This window comes from Pinus tabuliformis, chromosome 4_2 (genome assembly GCF_031772625.1).
Source record: "Pinus tabuliformis cultivar Carrire ecotype Pingquan chromosome 4_2, CPIR1, whole genome shotgun sequence".
NCBI classification, from domain to species: Eukaryota; Viridiplantae; Streptophyta; class Pinopsida; order Pinales; family Pinaceae; genus Pinus; species Pinus tabuliformis.
Genome location: NC_142304.1, coordinates 892997591 through 893014675, shown reverse-complemented (window position 1 = coordinate 893014675; position 17085 = coordinate 892997591). Strand labels below are relative to the sequence as shown.

The 17085-nt window shown below is 35.4% G+C and overlaps 1 pseudogene; it reads left to right on the top strand.

The window, feature by feature from the left end:
- The first annotated feature begins 312 nt into the window (after window positions 1–312).
- On the top strand, window positions 313–2160 carry LOC149172574 (ATP-dependent 6-phosphofructokinase 2 pseudogene; annotated as a pseudogene).
- The last annotated feature ends 14925 nt before the right edge of the window (window positions 2161–17085 follow it).

The window sequence follows — 17085 nt, the reverse complement described above, 5'->3', positions numbered from 1 at the left end:
CCCACATTGTATTTTATATTGGCTGACCCGCAAAAAAGGAGAAAATTAACTGGCAAAAGTGCACTATTTATTCGTTGACCCTCAACAGAGTTTGAAAAAAGTTAGCCGACGGAAATATCCAAGGACGACTCTGCCTTGGTTTTCAAAGCGGACTTCGCCATAAAATTCGACAACAGTTAAATCCAGCTGCTTTCTAGAACGGATCTTGAGAAAAAAACTAAATTCTGGTTTCCAAAACGCGTTTAACAAACAGCAGGCTTGACTTAATCCAGGAATACCGTCTTCCTTTCATTTATATATGGTACATTGTTATTGTTATCACCGTGTATGAATGCTATAGGTGTTTCAATTGTTACAGTCTCTGATTGATTCAATAGTTTTCAGCGTTATCATTGTCTTCGAACTTTCTATAAATCTTCTGTTTCTGTGTTGGTTACATTCTTTCCTGATATCTGCAATGCCAAATCTTGAAAGGCAGTCATCAACAGCCGGCTCTGTCATCAATTATCATGGCCAGAAGAGGATTGAAAGTACTCCCCACTTTTTAGAGTACTTACAGGATTTACCCACTTTTAGAAATCCTCTTATGCATAACCAGTATTTTCTTCCCGTTGAAGGTTTTTTTGTGACTGAGAATGATATGGTTATGGAGGACATTGCTGTGGATATACAGACAATATCAAGGGAGACACAAGTGCTTTATCACAGAGCAGGGCCTAGGTCTGAGGTGTGCTTTAGCCCTGATGATGTCCATGCTGCCATTGTTACATGTGGGAGGTTATCACCTGGTGTTAACACTGTCATCAGAGAGCTTGTAATTGGTCTCTGGTTTCAGTATGGCGTAAGGGATATCAAAGGGATTAGGTCGGGGTATCGTGGGTTTTATTCATCAGAGCCTGTGGTTTTGAATCCAAAATTAGTGGACAATTGGCACAAGACAGGGGGGACAATGCTGGAGACCTCAAAGGGGGGCTTTGATTTGCAGAAGATAGTGGATGGCATTGAAGCCAATGGTTTTAACCAGGTTTATATCATTGGTGGGGATGGGACCATGAAGGGTGCAGTGAAGGTATTTGAAGAAGTTAAGAGGAGGGGCCTTAAGGTTTCAATTGCTGGGATCCCCAATTCTGTGGATAATGATGTAGGTATTATTGATGTGTCCTTTGGATTTCATACAGCAGGGGAGACAGCCCAGAGTGCCATCAGTGCTGCCCATGTTGAGGCAGAGAGTGCCCCTAATGGAATAGGGCTGGTTAAGTTGATGGGTAGGTATACTGGACATATTGCATTGCATTCAACTTTGGGAAGCAGGGATGTGGACTGCTGCCTTATACCTGAGAACCCATTTTATCTGGAGGGAGAAGGGGGGTTATTTGAGTTTCTAGATCATAAGCTGGAAGAGAATGGACACTTTGTGCTTGTTGTTGCAGAGGGGGCTGGGCAAGAATTGATTCCGAGGAGGCCTGAGGACAAGGATAAGAAGGATGAATATGGAAATCCTGCATTTTTCGATGTTGGGCCATGGCTCAGGGATGAGCTGAAACGTTGGTGGAAGAAGCATCACCCCAATGAGACCCTTACATTGAAATATATTGACCCAACTTATATGATCAGAGCTGTGCCTGCTAATGCTGCTGATAATATCTACTGTACTCTGCTTGCTAATTCTGCCATCCATGGAGCCATGGCAGGCTATACTGGTTTTGCTGCAGGGCGGATAAATGGGATCTATGCTTATATTCCATTGGATCGCATCGCTGCTGCTCAGAACTTTGTGGATGTCAATGATCATAAATGGGCTTGGATGATGTCTGTAACGAATCAGCCAGACTTTTCCTCTCTTGCAAAATCTAGAAAGATATAGATGGGAGAAATGATCTTCAGCATAGTGCGGGAGGTCGGATGCATGCCATTTTGTTTAAGGCTATATTTATAGTTCAGAGTACTAGCTATTTTAGTGCTTTCTTTGTCCAATCTGAATAAAAATGGTACAGGTGGAGGACATTAACCCCCCTGGCAGGTTATCTTGCATTATTTATAAACCAAGTTGTGTTTTATGTTCGTGGGAAGCCAGAGATTTCTGTCTGTCTATCCCATATTTATATACGAGGTTATCATCTGTGATGAAGGATTTTAAAATTTATATTTTTTCTATTCTCATTATTGTGTATTTGCATTCTGTGATCATATTGTCATGGTATGATCATCTATGTGTTTAAAGTGTTAGGCGGATATTCCAACCATTATCCGAGATGGAAAGTTTTGATGATATTTTGCATTTGCTTATTATGTAATCATTTTTTTAATTTTTCAGGTTATATATATATATATATATACCTCTAAGTACTTTTTCTTTATACCTCTAAGTATTATAATACAAATAGTTCTAAATATTTTGGAGGGTTGAATATCAGAGTTTTAAGACTTTATTTCTTATAAAAAATAATATAAATTAAAGAAATAAGGTAAAGTATATGAAAAGAGATTTATGTTACAATTAGATTTATGAATAAAACTATTGTGATAAATGTAAAAAAATATGTTGTTTTATTGATATTTTAGAATATTGATGTAGTATCATTGTTTCTGTTTATGAAATTTTGTATGCCAAGTGAATTTGATGGTTGATTTTGAATTTTTTTTGGCTAGTGTACACCATGATAGGATAGGTTATGTAGGTGACATGTAAGAGATACTAAACATATTTATAAATTCAATTTTAAAATTTGTCATATTCCTTTTGCATAGAGTTAAACAATACATTCAATGCTTTAATCATTTCAATCTTTTAATTTATTTTTACAATCATTTCTTCTAAGGTGTTTTTTACCAAAAGATGTGCAAGATCTTGTATATGTTTGTTCTTCACATCCAACATAATGCGCACCATGCAAGCCACAACACATTATTCTCCATAACTAGAATCCTAACATTCTTGAAAAGTGATTATATGAGCAAATAAGTTATCTTTTTAGGACCGCAAGCATGAAACAATTCCAATGCATGATCTTCCGAGGTGAGTATAAACATTCCCATCATGATATTCTCATGTGTTACATTCAAATTAGAAATAACCTCAATAAAAGATATAAGGTAGATCCATGTGCAAGCGCTGCCAAACTCCTCAAAGCATAAGTCAAAGACCTTGGAGAATGTGCATATGTGGAGTGCTTCTCAAGAAAACATATCAACCCTCCAATTATACAAATTTAAATTGCAAGGTAAGTGCCACATGAAAGAGTGCTAAAGGGTGTAGAAATTCAAATAATAATACTTAAAACTTGGAACACCTAAGTTGAAGAGTGTTCCCTTCCAACATATGCATGAACCCAGTATAGGCCAACAAATATATCACTTGAATGATCAATTAAATGAAGTAATCAACTATAATACTTAAGGAAAACTCTTAGTTGATGAGTTTCACTACTAGTGATAAGAAAACCCCACCAAAGCACCAAAAATTCCACATGCACAAAATGTGAACTCCCAACACATTTGATAATCAATCAGTCAATATTAATCAAAATGCCAACATCTTAGCTCCAAGACCCAATTCTCTAATGACAACCTTCTTGGACAAGGTCTTTAACTTTGAACAATCTAGATACAATATGAAGGATAACAACTAGCTCCATTTGGAGACATGCACTCTACTTGGGAGTGTATGAGAACCTGAGATCTATGATGCACTTGCTAAAGAATGTTACAGAAAGATAGGGAAAATGCGGCAAGATAGGCTAAGGCTCTCACCTCAAAACCCCACATTACAAAGCTCATAATGTCCTCTTTAAATTATACAATCTTACAAAAATTGTATTTAAAAATAAAGCATAAGGCTAAATATCAAAGGGAACATGAAAAAATAAATTACTTATAGTCCATTGTTCATGATATTGAGCTTATTCTTTCTATCCTGCTCTAAACTAGTAAACAATAAAATGCTAGGTGAAACCATATAACCAATGCAACCATGCTAGCATCTTCTCAAGACTAAAAAGTTATTTTCTGTGTTTGATGTTGAACTAGAATAAGGCTACATCAAGCATCAAATATATAGGGTATGTATTCTTCATCATAACATGGCTGAAAAATGAAGAGAAGTCATATAAACCACAATCAATATAAACACCAACATAAGGAGGGCATGTGTCACTACATGATTTATTTGGTAATCATTTAAAAATTATAATTTTTTTGTGACCACTACCACTATAACTTTTAGTTGGGCAAGCGGGATGCTCACTATGTTTTGAATCATTGACAATTACTCAAAGAGTGTCTTAATAGTGTACACATTCACCCACTTTTCTATGGTTTGTGGCATAGTTACCAAATTCACCCATATCGGGCAAAAAATTCAAAAATTTGCCAATTTGATTCGAACAACGAATAGTTCAATGAAATTTGATCTGTTCATTGATTTGTTTCTTTTCCTCGCCTAACGACGTCTCTTCATCGTTCCAACATGCCAATGCAGTTTGTTGTTTTAGGTCTAGATTTCTTTGACCTTGAAATGGGTAGTGGATAAGCTCACAATCATTAATTTTTCGTTGGTGTGGTGTGACCTTTGACTTTTCTTCATGGCGTGTTCTTAGTTTTTTCCAAAAAATTTAGGTACAGACATTTTGTCATGTTGTATTCTTATTTTTGTCGACAAAATTTAGTCATAAATTTAATGTTGAACATTGGTTATAGCAATGGGTTTAATTAAAGTTATGGGTCAATTTTGAAAGAGGTAATGTTTTATAAATAGAAGACAGATTTTCACCATTTGGATTTGGTATATCTATTGGATTTTGATATATCACCAATTTTCTTCATATTGTGTTCTTGATCGTGGTTTTTTCTTTCGAGTTTGGTAGATAGTTACCAAATTCCCTCGTGTGTATTTAGAAAAGTTATATAGAAAAGGAAAGAAAATAGAAGCAATTGTGAAATTGGAAAATTTATATTTTTCAAATTCGCTCTTGCTTTGGAAAGTAGGAAAGTCAAGAAAGCAAGAAAAATAAAGAATGAAAGTAGATTATTACTAATTTTTTAAATATATTTCTATTTTGACAAATGCTACATAAATAAGTTTAAAATGGTGATTTTTTAAATATCTATTTATTTATTAGATAATAGGTAGAGAGCCATGTTAGATTAAAATGATGTTTTTTTAAATATCTATTTATTTATTAGATAATAGGTAGAGAGCCATGTTAGATTCTTTAGATTTTAGATTTAAATTCTCTAGGAAAAAGTAAGTGTATATTTTTTTAAGGTGAATTGCATCTCTAAGGTTGTTAGATTATAGAGTTATTAGAAAGTATTCAAAATTTAAAATGAATTATAATATTTTATTATTAGAAAAAATAAAGTTTATATATTCAAGTCTTTAAGATGTATACTATTAAATTTTTTCGGAATTGAAATTTTTTCTCGAATTCGAATTAGAACTTGGTAACTATTGTTTGTGGGTCATTTAAAAATTATTATTACTATTATTATATAATATATTATAATATTATAGCATTTTGGGACATAAATTGGGCGATTAGACATCAGGGTTGGAAGTCATTACAAAAAAATACTCATTATGAGTTAAACATGTCAAATACAAGTATAGAACTATAAAGGCTTATAAAGTTCTCACCCATACTTAAATTTTATCCAACTTTTATAGAGTACATTCTAATAATACTCATAAAAATTTCAACTAAATTCTTTTTGAAATATATGATTATTAAAGTAAAATATGAAAAACTTAGGTTGAGATATGAGATATTCTTCAGTAAAAATTATAATTACCATCCTTCCAAACATTTAGGAAGGGAGGGAGAACGCCATTTCTCCTAGTTTAGGGGAAAAATATAAGATTCTCCACCAATTTAGGCATATTTGATTTCCTCGGTATTGCCATGAGATAATTTATCAACCATGTTCCATAAATGTAAAATATACTTATGTTTTTAATTTTCCATGTGGAGCATGAAATAATTTAATTCAACTCCAGTAAGACTATAACGTTTTACTTGGATTAACATATATGATTAGGGTATATTATAGCAAGCTTATAGAGTCACAACTTCCACTCTAGTCATTAAAAGAAAAAGGAGGGAAAATTATTAAGCCAAACATTGGGCGTATACATTCAAATGTTCAACTATGTACATAAGTGTTTGAATTCAGACTGCAACAGGGAAAATAATCTACATAATCATGAGATTTATTTCTAAGCACTAATCAATAGTTGCATAGAAAATGCAGGCACAAGGACACTTACATAAAATTTACTTTGTTATTGGAAATTGATTTGGTAAGGAGCCTTTTCTACCCAACGATAGGGTCAATTTCACATCAACTTTTTACAATTCGCCACTCATAATCTAGGCTATGATACCACAAGGGGAAAACTACCCATCCTTAGGTAAATGGGTTAGTGAAGGCAACTCTTCTTCGTGACACTCAAGATTGAATTAGAGATATTTCCTTTGCAGAGCCTAGGGCCTCCACAAACTCTAGATGCCTCTCAACTAGCTAACACAACAATACAAAAATCCCTTAATTTCTCTACTACCCCTCAATGATTTCCTTACCAATTACTTTGATGTTCAACCACACATATCAAATTGTGGCCTACTTTTCGCAAGTAGGTTCCAAATCTCTAGTATAAATATTTGGTGAGCATTTTTAGGGGAATCAAAATACAACAACAATGACCCAATTCACTATCTATACTTTTATAAGTGTCTTTAGGCACCCAAAACATAGTTTAATTGCCTAAAGTGCTCCATCCAAGATTCCACTTAGTAATGGTAACATTCTACTCATGAATTTTACTTCCCCCAACACTTTTGTTCCTATGCTCCCTTTGTATGGCTCTCTATGTGTCATTGTGTGATTATTTCACCTTCTTTTCCATTTGTGGGTCTCTTTTCTTTCTAGGATTTTCCACATTCAATGCATTCTGCTACTATGCAACCCCCATGTCTACCTTATTCTTTCAAGTAAATATTGTAAAAGTTATGGTGTAGATTTTCAATTGCTCATGAAATTTTAATCAAAATCACAAGACACAAACCTACTCTACTGCTCTGCGGAATTCAATTTACAATTTATAACATCAATCACAAACATTCAATGAGAAATAACACACACACATAATATTTTTCTAAGGGAAAGTAATATGCTAAAAACCTTAATTTGATGAATAAAGATGTATTACAATTGCTTTTCTCACTTGGGCACAACTTGCAAGCGAATAACCTATCTCTCTGCTCACAAAAAAGCTTCGACCCAGACTTAGTCAATTGTTTTCTCTCCTTAAGCCCCTATTTCCTTTCGTAATTCCTTGAGAAATCAGGCCCCTATTATTTAGTAAATCCCTCCAAAATGATTGCACAATTCCCAAGGTTGATCATTGGACTACATGCAACACTTGTACACTCAAGACTAGTCTAAAATTGATGTTACATTGCCTTTGAATCTCCACCACGGTTGGGCAACTCAAATTCTCTACATGCACTAGATATTTTGGGTTGATTGATCAATTAACTGGATGATCACTGAGTTATACTAAAGTCCCACTGCACAACTGACCTTCCACTAGTTCCTTCAACAACTAGAACTGGTTTAGCTAAAAATAACTCGAGGTTACTAACCTTGATTGCTACAAATTAAAAATCACACATGCTTAATTGAACTTTAACTCCTCCAAATAGAATTTACTAAGCTAACTGAGTTACAAGAGCCATGTCACCTTATTTAACTGCATCGAAGTTGTCTGCTAATGTGGAAATTCTATTTTTCTCAATTTAATCAAGGCAAAATCAAATTGAGAATTTCTTATTGCATTTATCATCACTACCTCTCAGCAAGAAACGGATTATCAACCGCCCTTATTTTTCACCTATGGAATGTACTACATGCAAAACCTCTCATTATTGATGCTACTACTACAACATCTACAAATGAGAAGCATCCAAAAAAAACACTGAATCAACTGTGTTTGCAACTGTCTACTGGGAAAACTGTTATGTTGTTGACTCTACTACTGAGCCTCCTACTCTGTTATCAACACTCCTCTTCACTCCTCAGCATCAAACTGATATTGATCCTCCTTCTATTGAATATTGTGCCCCCCCCCGTAGAAAGGTAATGAATGAGGATAGCACCTCAATGGACCTTGCCCAAATTTCTACAAATCTTGGACTATGGATCTACATCACTCCAACTCACTCCTAGAGGTATAGTTGCATGTGCTCCCTCTGCCCACTTGGCTCAAACTCTCCCCCTACTGGAGGTCTCTGCTTTCATGATGTCCCTAGTCTTCCTCCTCTCTGCCTCTCCATTTGTGGTTGCTCCACAACTTCCCGAGGCTCCATTTGGAGAGGTCTAACATGCTCCCTCTCAACCACCATATCTCTAATCTTTGCCTTGCTCCTCAAGGCTAGACATGCATTTTCTACCTCAATTTTATACAAGTTATTCGGATGAATCCCGATCTACTTCACTTGTCCAGTGGCTATGTGTCTCAAGAATGATTTCCCTTGGTTGAAGATCACATCATAACCACAGTCTTCCAAAACTGCTATAGAGATGAGATTTTTATTTAGGTCTAGAAGGGACATGACATCCTTGAGTCGAAGAGGGGAGCTTGACTCCCTCTGAAAGGTGATTATATCAATCACGGTAGAACTGTCATTGAAACACTCTCTACACCTTGTCATGTGGAACGAGGCACTAGAATCCAAGTACCACACACTCCCCATCACTGTGCTAGTCATGCATGCGATAAGGATGACGTCAAGCTCGAACTGTGAAGCCAAGGTTTCACCTGTTGCTCATCCTGCAGGCTCCTTCTTGCTAGGATTTTTGTATGGAAACTTCATAGCATAGTACCTGAATTCATGACAATTGAAGCATTTTATTTTGGACAAGTATTTCTTCTTGCCCCTTTGGTTGGATTCAACCTCACTTTGGTACTTCTGTCCCTTGGTCTTCATTCCTTTGTTGACTAGAGCAAAGTAATCTTCCTCTTATTTGGATGTTAATCCATCTCTGGTGTTTTTCCTTATCTCCTCTTGTACCAAATCAGACCATAAGTGTTCCCAATTTGGTAATTTCTCCCTCCCGTTCACTGAGTGTTGGTAGCTATGCCAACTCTTGGGAAGGCATAGAAGGGCTAGGCTTAACAAGTCAACTTCTGCACATTAACACCAACCCCACCAAGGTCATCATGAACTTGTGGAAGTATGCTCAGATATTGTGGGATAGTGTCATTCTTCTACATCTTGATATTTCGAAGTTTATCCTTGAGCGCTAGCTTCCTATGGTCACTACTATTCTCGAATACTTTTGTCAGTTCTTTCCACATTGCGAATGGAGCTTCTTTCGCATGGATATTTGAGATAATCTGATCATGTACTCCCTCCAAGATTATTATCGTTGCCTTGGCTACATCTTTCTTCCATTGAGCTAGGTTTTGGGCATATGCCGATCCTAGTTTTGGAATGTTTATCTTGATATATTCCAACAATTTGTTTCATCAAGCACCACCTCCATGTGATCCTTCCATGCAATTAAATTAGAGTTGCCTTCCAAGGCATACTCTAGTATCATCCTGTTGAAGGTCATCTTCCCAACTCTGAAGAGATCTTGCTACACTGAGCTGAAAATTTGAACCTCCAGAGAAACAGCTTCGAAATTCTTGTTCTAATGTGAATCCAACTCTAATACCATGTATAAATTATGGTGTAAATTTGCACTACTCATAAAATTTTAATCAAAATCAAAAGACACAAACCTACTCTACTGCTATGCGGAATTAAATTCACAATTTAGAACATCAATCACAAACATGCAATGATAAATAAAACACATGCACACATTTATTTTCCAGGGGAAAGAAATCTGCTAGAAACCCCTTTGCTTGCTTTCATTAACATGATGAATAGAGATGTATTACAATTTATTTGCTCAAGTGAGCACAACCTGCAAGTGAATAACCTATCTCTTTGCTCACTAAAAATCTCTAACCTAGACTTACCCAATTTCTACCTCTGCTTGAGCCCCTATTTCCCTCCGCAATTCCTTGAGAAATTAGGCCCTTGTTATTTAGGAAATTCCTCCAAAATGATTCCACAATTCCCAAGGTTGATCATCAGACTACATGCAACACTTGTACACTCAAGACTAGTCTACAAATGATGTTACACTGCCTTGAAATCTCCACCACATCCAAGGGACTCGTATTCTCTACATGCACTAGCTATTTTGGGCTAATTTTATTAGTTAGTTAGATGATCACTTAGTTAGACTAAAGTCCCATTGCACAACTGGCCTTCCACTAGTTCCTTTAATAGTTAGAACTAGTTTAGCTAAAAACAACTTGAAATAACTGATTTTGATTGCTACAAACTAGAAATCACACATGCGTAATTGAACTCTAACTCCTCCAACTCGAATTACTGAGCTAAGTGAGTGACAAGAGCCATGTCACCTCATTCAATTGCATCCAAGTTCTCTGTTGATGTGGAAATTCAATTTTTCTCAATTTAATTAAGGAAAAATCAAATCAAGAATTTCTTGTTGCATTTTTCAACAAATCTACGTGTCAACTTTCAAATTCCAAGGAATGTACTCAACCCATTCATTCTATTAAATTTTGAAGCAACATTTTAGCTACCATCCCATTTTCCATAGTTATGAGGGTGAGTGTTCCAACAACTTGGTCATTGAAAATCAATGAGATCTTGGGGAAGAGGGGAAAAGGCTCAAATTTGAATTCAAAATTTATGGCATGGATTTGATAATATATTTCCCACAACCCACTCACTATTTTTCCACTCGTGATATCATAGTCCATATTGGTGATAAATTCCAAGTCAACTACTCAACATTTTAGTAAATAAATAAATATTTACATAATGTTCCCAATTTAACCAGTTCATATCATCATAATAGCAATGTATTCATGCTAACACAAGCATTTAACAATATAATTAAAATTAATTGCAAAATAACTAGGGCTCAAGATGGAGATGTTACATATAACAAATGTCAATATGTTTGGAGTAGTGATGAAACATGTGATTCTCTATCACCAACTTGTGAATCCACACTACCTCACAACTACTTGAACTTGTTGCTATGTAGTGTGTCTTTATTGTATTCAATGTAATAGTTTCTATATGTTTCCTAATAAATTGGGATATCAACTCTAATCCCAATCTAAAACAAAAATAAAAGTGCTCTTTCAAGAACCAATGCCACTAGTTCAACTAAATCACGAAATCTACAAAGTAATAGTCCGTCACCTCCTATACACTTGATGTCATAATCGGATCTGCCCTTCATATACTTGAGCACATGCTTGGTATCCCTTTAGTGTGACTCATGCAAAGAAACTAGAAATTGACTCAATATATTCACTACATAGAAAATATACAACCTGGTATTGCTTAGATGCATCAAAGAAGCAATCAACTCCATGTATAATGATGGGTCAACCAAATCAACCCCCACATCTCAAGTAAACTTTAGATTTGTTGTCATAGTATAGATTAGGGTTTGCGATCCTACAAGTGGAATCTCTTTAAGATTTCCAAGATGCACTTCTCTTGCCTAAGGAAGACTTCTCTTCTACCTTTCAAAGCTCCAACCCAAGAAAATATTATAGAAGGCCAATGGTCTTCACCTGAAGACATGTAAAAAGAAATAGAATAGACTCCTCTCAGAAGATAAGTGGCACCATCACAAGCTCCACAATCATGACTCCCTCTTGCTCTTGAATCCTATTGAAGAAAGATATATCATATGTCATATCTATAGAAGCTCATCCAAATAACATCAAGCGCTAGACATAATGTTCGAAGGTAAGAAAGAGATGAAAACCTTATCCATCATGGAAAATTCACAATATGAAGAAGAAACAACCCTTACAAGGGTCAAGGTGTTTTTTGAAGGAACCTAGTGTTTCACACCCAATGACATTAACACGACCGATACTTCTCCCAAGTTATCGCCAATTCAAATACACACTCCCTCTTAATCCTAGAGTTTTTCAACGATAAAACCTCTAGTATCATGTGGAAATTTATCGAAATTTGAAGTTCAGAAATTTTACCTCTTAACTAAATGTTTCTCAAATCTTAATCCTATGAAATTTTAATACTAGGATTGTTATTAAATATAAAACACAATAGTAGTGGAAGTGGACAATATTTGAATCCTTAAAAACCCAAACTTCTAGGAAATCCAAGGAGAAAAGATACGAGAATATTTTGATGAGTTTCATCCATCTAAGGCAATCTCACCATGCACAAACTAGATTTGAAAACTCTCATTTATACTAGTAAATACACTAGTAAAAAAATCCTTATCTTCTTCAATTACAATGCTAAATCACTTAATATATATGTTCTTTACTTATGTCAAATCAAAGACTCACATACAATTATATATTACTAGGCATGAAGAACTTAGATTGTTGAAATAAAATTTGCCATTTACACAAGTATTGGAAACTAAAAACTTCATTAATTTAGAAAAGATGACACTATACACTATTAATATTCATTAATATCCTTATCACAAGGCTAGTGCAATCCATTGGCTCTCTAAAATCCTAGAAAGGGAAAAGAATGGAAACATTAGTTCAACCAAGGAGTTCCAATATGCATGAATCACTCAAACAAGTCCTCCATATAAAGACATATTTCCTTCTTCTCCTTCTCCACTAAATGCATTCGAGGATTTTGAAACACCAATTTCAATTCTTCAGTGGATAAAACCCTAACCTTAGAGTTCAAGATGCTCTAAGAAGATCAAGAAACCCTAGTGACTCTGAGGGAGAGAGAAAAAGACTAAGTATTGATCTAGGTTGTATAAAGAACAAAATGAAAGGTAGGAAAGCAAATGAAACACACATAAAGAAATAAATATAGAAGTTATCACAATAATATAGTTAAAACAAAACTTCTATAATAAAATAACAAAATATTGTAAACCACAAATATTTGTCAAAATGGTGGTGACTTATCTCTGAAGAGAGAAAGAGATGGTGGCTATGCTCATTCACAAAAGCTCATATAAAAGTTCAAAGAATGATCTTTTAACATAAATAAAGAGCCATAAAGGTCCAAAACTGTAACCCTATAAGATGAAGCACCAAAAGTTTTTCAAAACCCGAAGTGGTTAGTTGGTACATCAACATATTAGGGGCACAAATTTTGCATAGAATCTCTATTTGGGGAACATAATGGCTTGTTGGAAAGAACTATTTAAGGATTGTAAATTTTAGCTAGGGATAGGATATGCCAGGACAATCATTGGCCCCACCAATGGGAAACACAACATTATTTAAGGTTTCAAAATGGCTTTAGAAGTTTGAGGCCTAAAAAATCATAGAAAAACTACCAAGAAGACAGAGTTCATTTGTTAATTCAATGGAAGAGGTGGGTCACTGCTACTACCCACTTGGATCATTCCTCCCCTCTTAGGAAGTGATGGTATCATCGTGTCAATTTCCTTCATCATATGGGGAAACTTCTACTGAATTTAGCTCCTAATGAGCCAATTGCCTTGGTGAAGAAGCTACTCTACTTTGACAACCCAATATAGTTGTATGTTCTGGTGGCAGGCTTCCTTTGTCTTGGTGTCCATCATCCAATCCATTGTATCTTGTTTAAAGCAATTAAGATTGAGTTATATGGGGGACAAATACTTAGTTGTCTTCAAAGTGTCCAATAGAGGTGGAAAATATGGTCAAAGCAACTCCACATTAAATTCTAGGTACAAGCCAAGGAAAGAGGGTATACTCGATTGAAAATCATTTCCACCATAGCCTTTATGATTGTGTAAGACTCATATTGGATTGGTCTACGCTTCTTGGGCAACCATGTGAGGCTATATTTCTATAAATGCAACCACACCTTCTCACCAACTTGAAACGTATGTGAAACTCAATGCTAGTCAGGTTGCTACTTGTACTTGGCATTGACTTTCTATAGAATATCACGAACCCATTGTTAGAGGTGTTGAATCTATTCAACAAATTTGGTTGTTTTATCTACCTCAGCCTAAACATAGGAGGACATTATTGATGAAGATGTAATTGGAAAAGATACATCAATGGGGGTCAATCGCTGGAACACCAAGAATACGTGAAAATGATTGTGGCCAATAGAGCTATGGAGGGATTTGTTATAGCTATGCTAAACATATGGAAGGATTTCATCCCATACACATGGATGCCCAGTATTTTACATGCACATGATATGCACAATCATCATGTTTACCACCTTTGTTTATCTATTTTTCAAGGGGTGAAAGGCAATCAATTTGGTTAACTTGGCATTAATCAGAGACCATAGGCTAGACTAGAAGGTAATGAGTAACATACTATCCCTATCTAAAATAATGGTGTGAGGTAGCCCAAAATGAACCCAAACATGCTTAAAGAAGAGTTTAGCAATGGCTTTAGCTATGATACTCTTCTTGCATGGTGCCAAAATGGCCATCTTAGAGAACCAATCAATAATCACAAACACAATTGTTATGCCATGCATGGTGGAGGGAAAAATTGACATTGATTCCCAGGGATTATCTAGGGTACGTAGAGTAGTGTATAACCTTTGCTTCTTAATGGCCGGTCTAGTAATGGTATATGTGGTGTATAATCTAATATACCAACCAACATCTTATTGAAGCTTTGGCTAGTAGAAATAATTCTAAAGTACTGCTACTGTCTTCTCCATATCAAATTTCTTTCCACAAACTGTAACGTGTCCCCAGATAAGCTTGGCATGCTTATATGAAGGAACACAAAGGTCACCCAAGTAGTACATGAGTGCATCCTAGAGGTGGAGGTCTAGATTTCGTTTCCCTAGATCAATGTATGGTATGTAGTAGCAAATTTAGAGTCCATGTTGTATAATTGTGACTACCTAGACATTGCATGCCTACATGAGTTAGGAACTGTGGTTAGCAACATATTTGATGGTCGATTGGGGCAATCTATAATGCAATTGGTGTTTCCTTTCTTGTACTCAATGTTCAAGTGGAATTGTTGTAGGTTTGTGAACAAATTTTGATGGTGGTCAGTATGTAACTTTCCTCGAATTTGCATGAATTGCATATGACTGTGATCAATGTGGATGATCGTCTCCTTCCCCAGAATATAATGTTTCCACTAGCAACATGTTTACAAGATATAATACATCTCCTTGCCATAGGTGGGGTATGTATGAACAATATCAAAGAGTGTTTCACTATGATAGGCCATCAAATGTGCCTATTGAGTGAGAAATGCACTAATAATATCATCATAGGCATTTGTGTCAATCTCAAATAGTCATTTTTGGTAGGGTGAGGACTGGTGTGGAGTAGTGCTGGTGTTTTAGATACTCAAATGATTTCTATCGTAACTCAAACTAGGAAAAAATTTCTTTAGTTCCACGATTGGTCACTTGACTTAAGGGCCAAGCAATGTGAGAGAACCCCAACATGAACCTTCGATAGAAGTTAGTGAGGCCTAAGAAGATGAAGCTCCACTAGAGTAGTTGGGGCTAGCTAATATTGAATGACTTGGATCTTCACTGGGTCGACATGCACCCATGTTCATCCATGACGTATACCAAATATCAAATTCTCTTAATGCCAAATAAGAATTTCTTTAGATTGGCCTACAACTTGTGTTGTCCTATGGTGCTTAAGCCCTCTTGAATGTGCTACAAATATTCTGCCTAGGTTCTACTAAAAATGAGGATGTCATCCAAATACATGACCACAAAAGAGTTTGTGAATGGCCATAGAATATCATCCATCATCCTCATAAATGTTGTTGGATCATTAATCAAGCCAAAAGACATGACCAACAACTAAAAAAGGTTTTAGTTGAATTTAAAGGTTGCCTTCCATACATTAGTTTGTTCAATATTAAGAATTAACATGGACAAGATAAGACAAACAAAGTGGCGGAAAAGGATTTAATCCATTCTTTTCAATTGATTGTACGATCTCATGATATGAATTTATAGTACATCACTTGGATCATTCTAGATCTAGGTCTCACTGAGAACTCATCAATAGACCATGACAAGACCTCATCAAATATAAAATTTACAACTCATATCTATGTGCTCTTGGACTTTGTGATTATCTATGCATTCGTAGTCTAACGTTCAATTGGACCTTGGTGGGAGGCTAAGCTCAAATCAATCTTACTAAATAACTTGACACCCTCAAATTGATCAAAAAGATTTTTAATCTAGAAGACCAAGTATATATTCATAACCATTGTTTTATTTATAACTTTATAATCAATATAAAATCTTCATAAAGTCTTCCTATCCCATCCTTCTTTGTCCCAACACAATTAGATTAGGAAAAAAAACAAAAAACAAAAAACAATAAAACCTTGGACAGTGTGACCCTTTTAGATGATTTTATAAATCTGATATTTTATTTCCTCGTTCTCCATTAAAGAAAACATAACGTCTATACATTGGACAATGAGATAAAGAAACACCAAACATCAAATCAATTGAATGTCCTAGCAGTATATAGACACCACATAAGTGAAGCAAAGATTTCATTATTGTTGCACAAGCTTTCCAGGTGGGAAACTGTGGCATACAGTGATCACTTGGTATTGTCCTCAAAACTTTGAGCCAAATACCAATGGCTGCTGCTCACGGAATTTTGCCACAGTATGAAAGAACCTGAGTAAAATTGTATTTTGTATTCGCTGAACTGGAAAAAAGGGGTAAGAGTAACCGTAAAAAAGTGCACTATTTATTCGTTGACCTACGACATAAAGATTGAACTACGACAGCTAAATCTAGCTGTTTTCTAGAACAGGTCTTGCGAACAACTAAATTCTGGTTTCCAAAACAAGTTCAACAAACAACAGGCTTGACTTAATCCGGGAATACCATTTTCCTTACATTGTTATTGTTATGACCCTGTATGAATGCTATAGTTGTTTCAATTGTTACAGTATGTGAATGATTTAATAGTTTTCAGAGTGATCATTATCTTTGAACTTTCTATAAATCTTCTGTTTCTGTGTGTTTGTTACGTTCTTTCTGGATATCTGCA